At 41.2% G+C, this 12,572-nt stretch overlaps 1 protein-coding gene across 2 annotated transcripts in view; it reads left to right on the forward strand.

Annotated features, from left to right (window-relative positions):
- The window catches only part of GRM8 (glutamate metabotropic receptor 8), a 784,383-nt gene that overhangs the window by 141,799 nt on the left and 630,012 nt on the right, over positions 1 to 12,572 (forward strand). The window lies entirely within an intron of this gene.

The raw sequence follows: 12,572 nt of genomic DNA on the forward strand, positions 1-12,572 counted from the left end.
AAATGCTATTGTTCTTACTAAGAATTACTGAATAAAATTTGCATACTTTTCTATAAAAGTAATAACAATTTTTTGTCAAAAATTTAAAGTGCCCTTTAGCTGTTTTTGAGTAATTTTGAACTTGCAGGAAATTATATTGATAATTTATTGTTTTTCTTAGAAGCTTCAATTCAGGAAAAAACCATGGGAGTGATTTGGGCTTATTCCCTAGTTAGCAAAGACAAAGTTACTGGAATAAGGTTTTCTCTTGAAACACTTGAAGATGCCTGCGATCTGTTCTTCTGCATATAACAGAACATGGAAACTTATTATACATAATATTTGGTGTGTTTAACATTTGTTCCAGTGCTATGCTGTTACAGAAAATGTAGAAAAGACCTGGTTTTGTTGGAAAGATTGGCTTAATTTATTTAAGGGACAACTATTCATTCCTGTTGTAAATATCCATGATGCCATAATCTGTGCTGTTTGGAATTTTAAATTATATCACCACTGCTATAAAGATGATTCAAAACATTCAATTGAACTTTAAATGATGGTAAATTACATTACCTTCTTGGAAAAGAATCCCAAGTTTATCCTTAGGAGAAATGCCCACTCAAATGAAAACAATAGCTTCTGAAAGCAGGGTTAATGCATTATTTAAGCAGCTGATGTCGGTTCTCACCAAAGTGGTAATTCAACGACAGAAGGAAACTAATAGAGTATGTATTGAAATGAGAAGTTTTCTGCAGTGATCCTGTACATTCTCAACTATAGGGCACATTTTGTGTGCACGAAACAGATTACTGTGAAAAATTCAGTACAGGACATGATTTGCCAATTGTTGAAGCATCTGATAAAATGCATTGTTCTAAAAAAAAAAAATGCATTGTTCTAGAAGTTAAGTGAGATCGCAGTTTTACTCTTCTTACTAAAAAAGAAATATTTCGTTTTCACTTTTAAGGAGCATTGCTCTTCTTAGGTAACTGTCACCTAAAAGGATTCAGACGGTACCATTACTGCTGTCTCTATCTTAGTCATTAGTATGGGAGAAAATAATTTTAGTGCCTTGTGTAGAATGCTCCTGATAGAACAACCTGTTTCTTCTGTGTTGATCCTTTCAGTATTCTGTGACGTGATTGGCTGTCCATTCTATTTCAGTTCTCAGTTATCTGGGGAATGGAGGAGGGCTGGGTTGTTAATTAATATGCAGAATACTGAAAAGGCCAAATTAGTACCACACTAGAGTATGCCATGGAATATATTAAATATCAAAATCATCCCTCATTTTAATGACAAAGATTTTATCCAGAACAAAAATAGCTGAAATTGAAACCTTTTACATGACAATGATACTAATGGGAATGGCATAGGGTAGCAACTTAACCCATTCTGAAATGATCTGATGCCTCTAATGAAAATTCATTAGTTCTATAACATTTGCTCCTCTTACTATGACATTGATGACATCTCTGTCACTGTGTTACTAGTTTTTAAAAACCTTAGTCTCTTGACTGAGAAGGAGATGTATACATTCATTTTTTAGAGCGTCTGCCTATTAATGAAATTGTATATTTTCCCTACTCTTCTAAATTTTCCTGTACTCTGTTCAGAATTTCTCTCTTCGGCAACGTTGATTGCTAAGAAATTTCAGTGTAAATTGAGGCTTCCTATGTTTTGTCTCTGATTAATTCTGACAGATCATAATGGAATGATAGTGAAAGGAAAATCTGTTTAGTGATACAATGCCTGTACGGTTTGATTAGAACGTTTTTCATTTTAACGAAATCTGAGACTTGGGGAAGTGTCCTTCGTGAGTCTTGGAGAACGAAGTTTATGAGTGAATGATGGTCATGAACACAGAGGCCAGTGATGTCTCTTCTCTAGTCAGGATCCTTCTCAGGAAGAGAGGGACAGGAATTATTTGATAAAATAAGACAAATAACCCCTTGATATCCTAGCTGTTATAATCTCAGCCCCTTGACTATAGCATTTTTATTGGAGAAGTCAAAAGACAAATATTTGGGATCAACAAATAGCACAATTTGACTGGATCATTGTTTGTGTAGTGAGGTATGGAAGACAAAACTGGAAGGCTTTGTGACAAGCACACATAGGTGAGTACTTTACCTCATAGGATAGTAATTTTATCCTTTATTTTCTAGACAATGGAGGAAACTACCGAGAAGAGAGGGGTCTACTAGGATATGTATTTAAGACTTTGCTAATGAGAAGTGAAAGATGGGGAGACCAGCTGAGAGGCCTCTGTAGTATCAGTCTTAGGCTCACATGGGGTAGTGGTAATAGAAGTGGAAGAGGGAACAGACTTGAGAGGCACTTGGAGGTGGAGTCTCTGGAACTTAGCAATTGATTGGAATTAGAGCTCGAAGGTAAGAAAAAAATTAAGCTTGAAATTCTGAACCTGGGCAATTGGGAAAATGCAAGTGCCATGAATAGAAAAGAGAGAGTGAAATGGAAAGGTTGGTTTGGGGTGGGAAGCATAGTTTAGTTATGAACCCAATAAACTGAGAGTACTGGTACATACCTTTGTGGAGAAGAGCAGCAAAGAATATTGATCTAAAGCCAAGGCAGGAATTGAGCTATAGATCTGAAGCTCATTCAAACTGATAATTGAGGTGGGAAGGGTAATTGCTGAGGTAGAACATGTAGTAGAGTGTGAATTAAAGGGGGTGGAGGATATACTCTTGGAGATACCTTTGTGGAGAAGAGGAGCAAAGAACATTGATCTAAAGCCAGGGCAGGAATTGAGCTATAGATCTGAAGCTCATTCAAATTGATAATTGAGGTGGGAAGGGTAATTGCTGAGGTAGAACATGTAGTAGAGTGTGCATTAAAGGGGGTGAAGGATACACTCTTCGGGAGAAGCTTTACATAAAGGTATGGGATGACAAGCATTGGTGAGGATGTAAAGGAAAGGGAACCCTTGCACACAGTTGATAGGAGTGTAAATTGGTACAGTCATTATGGAAGATAATATGGAGTTTCCTCAAAAATTAAAAATAGAACTACCACATGATCCAGTGATTCCACTTCTAAGTGTATGTCCAAAGAAAATGAAATCAATATCTTGAAGAGATATCTACACTCTTGTGTTCATTGTAGCATTATTTACAATAACCAAGATATGGAAACAAACTGAGTGTCCGTTGATGGATGAATGGATAAAGAAAATATATGTAAAATGGGATATTATTTAGCCTTCAAAAAGAAGGAAATCCTGCCACTTGTGACAACATGGATGAACCTGGAGGACATTATGCTAAGTGAAATAAGCCAGACACAGAAAGATAAATACTGCATGCTGTCACTTATATGTGCTCTCACTTATAGGTAGAATTTTAAAAAGTCAAACTCATGAAAGCAGAGTGTAGAATGGTGGTTGCTAGGAGCTGGTGGGGGCTGGTAGGAGAAATGGGAAGACGTCAGCCAAAGGAAATAAACTTTCAGTTAAACAGGATGAATAAATTCTGAAGATCTAATGTACAGAATGGTAACTATAGTTAGTAATACTGTATTGTATACTTGAAATTTGCTAAAAGTTGATCTCAAGTGTTCTCACTACACACACACACACACAAAACTATGTGAGGTGATGGAGATGTTAATTAGCTTGATTGTGGGTAATTATTTCACAGTGTATACATATATCAGAACATCATGCTGTACACCTTAAATATATACAAGTTTTATTTGTCAATTATACCTCAAAAAAGCTGGAAAAATAAAATTAGTATAAATGAAAAAAAATGAAGACTTGGGAATAATGGGCTAGATTTAGTAAAGGAAAGCTAAGAATAGGGCAGAGTGTTCTCTTTTCTCTTCTCTTGATGGGTTTGTGGCCATGGGAGGGCTCTCAGTCTTCTTTGAAGTTTTCCATGATAGGCGATGGTAGGAGTTCTTGAGGAAAAAGTCAAGGTTATTGAGCAGATATTCATAAGAGAACAGGAACTTTGCCAGAGGGCACAGCTGAAAGTGTGTGGTACAGTGGCAGAGAATCAAGGAATGTCCTTGAGAGGGGTTGTTTTAGGGCTGCCATAACAAAACACCACGAACTGGGTGGCTAAAAGCAACAGAAACATACTGTCTCACAGTTCTGGAGGCTAGAAATCTGAAATCAAGGTGTCGTCAGAGCCATGCTGATTCTGAAACCTATAGGGGAGAATCCTTTCCTGCCTCGTTAGCTTCTGGTATTTGCTGGTGATCATTTGTGTTCATTAGTTTCATCCATCAATCCAGTCTCTGCGTCCATCATCACATTGCTGTCTTTTCCCTTCTTGTTTCTGTCTCTGTCTTCTCTTCTTATAAGGATGCCAGTCATATTGGATTAAAGGCCCCACCCTACTCCAGTATGACCTCATCTTAGCTAGTTATATCTGCAATAACCCTATTTCCAAATGAGGTCACATTCTGAGGTACTTGCTGTATCTTTTGGGGAGACACAATTTAATACCCATAACAGGGGGTGGTAGTGATGAAGGGTGTACTTAGGGAGATAACTCCCAGTGACAGGGATAGGAGGTAGGCCAGGAGGACAAACAGTTAGCAATAAAGATGAGGGGGGTGCTCCGTAGACAGAATTTGGTAACGGAGCAGACCATAATATAACCAGCTCAAAAGTTCCTTTTGAAGTGCTACAGAATTTTACTCTCCCAGTCTTGACTACTTGGGTAGATGAGGCGACCTAATGGATAACTCAGGGTTCCAGATGGGGGTGGGTGGTGGGATCCTTGTGTCTGGCTTTCCCAGGATTCTAAGTAGTCAGGAGCCTCCTAGTAGGATCACAGTGGGTACTCCCTCTACAGTGGTGTACCGGCTCTTCAGCCTCCCTGCTTTGTGTAATTCCAAGCTAATGTTCTTTTCAATGACACCTGGGAAATTTTGGACATCTAGAGTCTTTTCTGGCCTAATTTATTTTTATTTCCCCCTCTGGTCTCTTTTGGCTTGAGGGAAGGGAATAGCTTAGTCGCTGCTGGTGGTGAAGACTTCTCCATCACCTGTGTTACACATCCCCAGTTGTAAGGACCACAGTCCTCTATGTCTGTCTTGTTTTAATGATTTGATATGAAGTTTTCATTGATATTGTAATAAGAAGGTTAATAATACATACCCATGCTTTTCTATCATCAGCTCTGGAACTTGTAGCTTGTGACTCAATAAATGACTTCCTTGAGGCTTTAGACAGGTTCTTTCCCTTCTTTGTCTTACCTTATTATATTATTTTAAAAAGAAGACAGGATAATAAATGTTAATGCTGCCATGATCATTCTAAGGGGCAAGGAAGCTAAAGCTTTATCTTTGAAGATAAAAGGAATCTGTGATAGCATTCTATCTTTTCACTGTGGATTTGCACAGTATGGCAACACACCTCCTTTAATCAGTCATCGTGTTTATGAATGGTTTATTGAAGATGACAGGCCTGCGAGTCGTCATCCCACACATTACAGGGGGCAGAACAGACCTGATTCTGTCAAATCTACCATACGTGACTTTTTTTTCTTCTAATTTGCAAATGCTGGAAGCTTCTGACTATTGTCTGACGTGTTCAGCATCTTAAAATCTCAGACTTGGAAGGGATCACAGAGGTCGTTGGATTGGCACAATCTGTTTGAAATGTTAATGCAATAAATCAATTTAATTAATTCATTTTTGTGTATATAAAATGACCGACACTTGCCAAAACATTTGATAGTAATTTATTTTCGGTGTGGGTCAAGAAATAAAGTAAGGGAAATTTCATTCCACCTCTACAATGGAAAAGTGCCCTCTGATCATTTTTTAAGCTATCTCAGTACAGTTTTAAAATAAAGCATTTTTTCCTCTTGGGTTATAAACAAGAATCAAGTTTCTATTAACTGCAACGGATTTGCTTCAAGATTAAAACAAAGTATTTTCAATGAGAGAAAGAAAAAAAGTACGTAAAGAGCAGCTTTTTCCCATAGATGTTCATTGCTTTGGAAAAATGACTTCCAGCAGGCAAAAATCAATTTGACAAAAGTATTAATGTTGTAAAATACTATGAATGAAAGGAAACATTTTAATTCAATTGAAATTTTTACTTTATATTCCCACAGCTGACTTCCATTGATAGCACCACATTTCAAGTTGCAAATCATATTTAATTAATATTAACACCAAGTAATTGGCAAGAATAACTTCAAAGGAGGGCTGAGGAAATTGCAAATTGGAACTGCAGGTGCAGCGATCCTGCAGAAGCTTTATAGGGATCCAAAGAAAGTGTATACGATTTTGACAATTACTGCAGAACTTGATCAAATAGAACGTCATTTCAAAGCCGTTCTTCATTCTGGCCTTGCTTAATATTTAGGGCTTAGGAACTGCTAAGTAGCAACAGCTGCTATTAATGTGAAATGGCAAATAGCATTCAATAGATGCTTTGAAACCTATGATTCTAGTGCCATAGTTAAGTATTTAGTAAACAATGGCAGTTTGATGCAGTGGAACCCACCTCGGAGTCCAAAACGTGTCTAAATCCCCCTTCTTCAATTATGAGACTTTGTCTGAAGATTAATTTCCTTGTCTATAAGATGGTGGCCCTCTGCTCAGGGATCATCACGTGCTAGAATACTTGTGAAATGTTCTTTATAAACTCTAAAGTGCTATTTGATATCAGGTATTACTAGTGAAAGGAATGGGGATAATACAGATTTTTTTTCCAGAATGTGTGGCAAAGCTGTAGATTATTATGAAGGTGGTGGATGTGCTGCCTGGTGTGTAGGATAAATAGCCAGAGAAGGCTTTGCTTGATTCATTAATTACCTTCAAACTTAGTCATATTCTGCCTGAAAGATCAGAGAGGAGATTTTGAGTGGCTCCTGACCACCTACCCTCTCCGTTCTCTTTACTCGTCCACCACAACTGCTGTGGTACATATTCTACCCTGTCTTAATCTTGTCACCCCTGGCTGTTGAATATTACTTATGGTGTCACCAACAGTTATGTTTGCTTGGGTCTGATTGTTCAGGTAGCACATTGTTCAGATATCAGGACAAGCTTGAGGGACCTTGCCTCATTCTTAGTGATGTGCTCTCACGAGTCCCTGAGCTTAACCCTGTGGAATCACTTGCCACTCTGATCATAATGCCAATTTCTCTATATACCTCTTCCTCCAGAATGTGTTTTTCTCAGTGGAAGGACACTCCCCTACCCCAGCACCCAGCAGAGTGCCTGGCATATGCCAGGTGCTTCATGAATTACTGTTGAATGGCCATTGTCACCAGATTCATGGCTGTGTTGGTGCTGTGAGCCTAGTGGTCAGCCTTCCTCAGGCTCTGGGAACCGGAGGGCAGAGATGGTCCCAACAATGGCTTATGCATTTTCTTTGCTAACACGTAACCTATATGGGAAGCTTTGGGTCTTCCACATTGTTGAGCCACTCAGAATTCAATTTTTTATTACTGGAAAATACCAAAGCCTGTAATCTATAGGTTCAGCCCACCCTGGATACCTCAGGCCAAACAGTGCTGGGGAGTGGCTAAGAGCTTCTTATCGGCTGGGTTTGACTTCCAGATCTGTCACAGCTTAGCTATAAGACCTTGGGTAAATTACTTACTCTTGTTGTTCCTCAATTTTCTTATCTGTACAATGGGGATAGCAATTGTATAAGAATCAAAAGAAATCACACAGAACGATGTGTAGCTCATGGTAAGTGGTCAACAACTGCCAACTCATATTGTGTTAGGCATCCTCGCTGATGGGTGATCCAGGAGCTGTCTTATTGCCTGGAACCTGTGCCCAGTTTGCTCAGTGAGCAAATAAGAAAGCAGAGTGAGGCCTACGTAAGAGCTCAAATAAAAGCAGCCAGTCCTCCTCATTCCTGAAACTTGCTTTGTACCTTCTAGCAGAGACCAAGCCTATTATTATTTTTTCTTAGCGTGACTAATATACTACATAGAATAGTGTTGGCACCTAGTTGAATGCATGAATTAATTAAATGCTAGTCAGTGTTGGCTCACCAAATATGCTTTCTCCTCTTCCTTTTGAGCCTTCTATATATTAACTGACTCAGCCATCGTCTACTGTGTACCCACCATGGATCAGGGCATACTTGTTCTAGGCTTTCAGGATCTAGAGATGAATCATGGCCTCTGCTTCCTAGCTGGTTACTGTGTATCAGAGGATACAGAGATGTAAACAAACACTTTCAAATGAATGTGATCATTGCCTTCACGGAGGCATCATTTAGAGGCATTGGCCAAGAACACAGTGCCCAAGAGAGGGCATCCTGCAGTTCATGTAACGAAAAGACCTGCCATGAGGCAGTGGAGGGTGACAGTTTATGGACCCCAAGCTCAAAGGGAGTACGCTGTGTGATGTGAGTGGAATGAATTTAGGTAAGTTCAACACAATTTCTTGAGAAAAAGAGACAAAAAATGCATGTAGAATATTATGCCAACTTTGTAATGTGTGTATTTGTGAAATAACTAATGTATGTAAAAAATATATATAGTTTTGACAATTCTTATTTCTTGATCTGTGGATGGCTACCCAGATGTGTCTGCTTATAGATAATCAGTGTCTGACTTGCTCTACAGCTTTAGCCCCTGTTCTCCCCGGTCACTCCCACCCAGCGTCACCGATGCCCTTGGCAGCAGTTTCAGTTTTGTTCAGTTCCTGAGTCTTAATCAGGGCCAGTAGTTTGTCCTACCCTCAGCTTACAAGTTTCTGGGCTCTGGAATGATTTTGCCAAGATGGACCCTGTACCTGGTGGTCCCAGGGTGAGCCCTGAGCTCCCTTCTAGGTCGCAGCAAACTTACAGTGCTGTCTCACCCTGACTCATACTCTGGATCCCTAGGAGTGGGGCTCTGCCCCAGACTCTGACCTCTGAGGATGAACCACGACACACTGCCTATTCCTTGTCAACTCTTTCCCCTGACTGGGTGGAGGTGTCTGGTCCTCTGCATGACTCATGCACTTGTTGAGATCTGACTATGCATGAAGCCATTGAACAGAGTCCTGTCTGTTGGGTCCCTAGTGTGTGCGGGGGTCCTGACCCTGTCTAGTTGTTGTCTTTATATTTCTCACATCCTTTTAGTGTCGTATCCCTAGAATAAAAGGAGTTCAGTCTCAGAGGATGGTTTGAGTTTCTCTCTCAGAGATTCCCATTTAAATGCTTAGGAAGGGTCAGGATATGTCATCAACAGGGTTGTCCCTGTTTCAAGTTATTCTTTTCCTGCTCCCTAACTCTTATTGCCAACTGTATGAGTTTCCTAAGGTTGCTGTAACAAAGTACAACAAACTGGGTGGCTTAAATGACACACACATGCACGCACACACACACACACACACACATATATATATATATATATATTTTTTTGGCTGGCTCTGTGGCTTGTGGGATCTTAGTTCCCTGACCAGGGATGGAACCTGGGCCCTAGGCAGTGAAAGTGTGGAATCCTAACCACTGGACCACCAGGGAATTCCCACATAAATCTCTTGTGTCATGGTTCTGGAGGCTGGAAGTCCCGGGTCAAGGTGTCAAAAGGGGTGGTTCCTTCTGAGGGACCCACCCTAATCCAATATGACCTCATATTAGATGATCTCATATAAGTATGACCTCATCTTCATTAATCATATCTGTAATGACCCTTCATTAATTACATCTGCAATGAAAATAAGGTCACATTCTGAAGTACTGGGAGTTAGGACTTCAACATGTGAATTTTGGGGGGGCCACAATTCAGCCATAACACCAAGCCTAACTGCTGGATTGAGCCCTGATTCATGGAGTTCTGTCTGAACTGAACCCACATGTGTCCCGGTTCTTTGGGTGGATTCTGGGCCCTGGACTCCCCTGTTTCTCCTGAGGCATCAGCTTCTGTAACCAAGGTAGCCAGCCCCGTTTCCCCTTGTCCTTGCCGGCTGGGCTCTGCCTGCCTTAGAGCTGAATGCCTGCGTCATGGCAAGCGTGTGCTTCTCCTCCTGCGCTTAGCCCCAAAGAAATTGCATTCTTTCATTTCCCTTTCCAAAGTCATTTTCTTGTTCAAGCTCTTCTGTTTGGAAACTCCAGCACTAGATGAGAGCTTTAAGGTGCCATCTGCACTTTACTGTGTTGATAGAAGAACATAATATAAAAACATCTTTCTGCAGAAATGAAGCAACATCAGAATCCCTTCATGTCACTTTTTTGTAGGTGCTAAAAGAGTTGGCCTGAGAATGAGAGTGTGTTTTCCCGCTTTCCATCATAACTTATCAACTAAGCAATAATTATGGTTTCCTTGAAAAGAAATGGCTCAAGAATAGTGCAATCAGGAAGGTATAAGATGAATAGTTTATTGAAAAATGTGCCAATTATTTCAAGGGTCACATCCCTTGGCAAAACTGGGCCACATGGTCTTTCTGCTCTAACATCTGCATGTTTGACAGATCCCGGGCTTCTTTCTTTGCTTCTTTCCGTGCTACCTGGTTAGAGGCATTTCATGATTCATTGGGGACCCCACAAAGGGAAGGCAGGGGAAAGGAGGCAAAGTGAAACTTGCGTCAGCACATTTTGTTTCTTGTTAACAGCTCTGGGAAGAGGTTTGGTCGAGAAAGGAATTTTAAGTAATGATTTAAACATATCTCTGGCAGTTCCACTAGTGAGAAAAAAAATGCCTCTTGTAGCAGCTCAGACATACTTCTGAAGCAGTGGTACACAGGGCCATGTGACTCTGGGGCCACATTTGCATCATGAATCACCGCTGGCACCCACATCATGGGCCATTAAGGGAAAGCGGCAAGTGCAGAGTACATTGTTAGCCTTTTGTGTTTAGTATCGTGGAGGGCCACCACTATGCCCCCCTTCAGAATGGGCTTGATGTGACTGCCAGGAGGAATCCTAGGGTGGATGGGAATATTCATGGGAGTTGATGTGACATTTCATTCAAGAAATATTTGAGCACCTATTGTACGTTTGGACCCCCTTCTAGGAGGTTGAGGATATGGCACAGGGTGAGTCCAACCTGATTCCCGCCCATGTAGGCTTTCCTGTCAAGCTTACAGTCTTTACATTTCTCATGTTCTTTTAGTCTCCTGTCTCTGGGCTATGGGAACTCAACCTAAGCCTACAGTGTGAAATGCCTCAGACCAAGAGTCCATGAAAATAATGAGAGAGGGTCTGTAACTGTCACATCAACAACTTGATCCCTTGGGTGTTCTGGAGATACCAGAGTTCAAAGGAGCTGTCCATGGCGTGCTGGGTGAAAGGACACATATTTGAAGGAAAAGTGTGCCTGCATGGGCACACAGAGGGATAAATCTGGACTTAGGAAGCTCACCGGGTACAGATGTTTGGGAGCACCATCAAATGCAGGATGGGACAAGAAGTCCATCTAGCCCTGCAGAGCATAGATCAAGAGATTATGGTTCTGGGTGATATCCTGAACTGACTGCCATGTGGCAAGAGATCCGCTCACGCCACATCTCAGCCCGGAATTCCTGTCCTCCCCCTATGTAGGTCTGGTTTACGTTTCCTTATCCTTCAGTTCTTGGATTATTTCCAGGAAGCCTTCTCAGATCTCCACCTCCTCATCCTCCCAGACAAACTTAAGTGAGGTTTCTCTTCTGTGTGTTCTCTCAAGTAAAAACAAATCCAGACTTAGACAAGGAGAGGCTTTATTCAGAATTAAGACGATTGCAAGAGAGAGAAGACTTGAATTCAAAAATCCACAAGTATCGCAAAATCAAAGGGAAGAAGGGTTTTCTTTTATATGGTAGGTAGCGGTAAGCAACAGCTTAATAGAAACTTTTAAGGGAAGTTTGGGTAGGCAAAGGGGAAATGACCAGGAAAGTGTCCTGCTCTGATCAGCCGCTTTCCAGAGGCAGCTGATAACGGGGACATGGTCCATTTTCCAGTGCTTGCTCAGATTTGGGGGCAGACAGAGTTCAGGGGCATGTAGGAAGGAGAGAAGCCTGAGTACACTTGTGTCAAGACAAAGTAGAGGGTGAGAAGTGGGCAACTGTGAACCCTTGGTCTGTTTCTAGGGAACCATGAAGATATCTTACCACTGTGGATTTTAATTACTTCTCTCTTCCTTCGGAGGTGGAGAGCATACCTTATTTATCTCAAGTCCAAAGAGGAGGTCGTTGGAACCCCCAATCGATAACCAGTTGGTCAGAAGTACAGGTGATAACTCGGGCTTGCAATTGGCATCTGAAGTGTGGGCCAGGGGGCGGTGTAGTCTTGTAGGACTGAGCCCTCAACTTGTGGAATCTGACACTCTCTCTGGGTGGACAGTGTCAGAGTTGAGTTGAATTGTAGGAAACTTGTTGGTGTCCCAAGAGCTGCTTGTCGGTGTGGGGAGCCCCTCACCAGCACTGGAATTGATATCAGAGCCTATTAGTCTTTGTACAGTACTGTAGTTGCAAGGTCTAGAAGATGCTCTAAAAATGTTGAATGAGTGAGTAAATGAACACAGAGCAGGTGAGTGAATCCTGGCGACAGGACACCAGGAAGCAGGTAGTTTGGAGGAGGAAGTAGGCAGATGGACAGGCTAGCAGTCCACATGAAAGTGCTCAGTGGAAGAGGGTAAAACCCTGTCCAGGGTAAGAATTCACAACATACCTGCTGTTAC

The sequence above is a fragment of the Balaenoptera ricei genome, chromosome 9, assembly GCF_028023285.1.
Source record: "Balaenoptera ricei isolate mBalRic1 chromosome 9, mBalRic1.hap2, whole genome shotgun sequence".
In the NCBI taxonomy this organism is placed as follows: domain Eukaryota; kingdom Metazoa; phylum Chordata; class Mammalia; order Artiodactyla; family Balaenopteridae; genus Balaenoptera; species Balaenoptera ricei.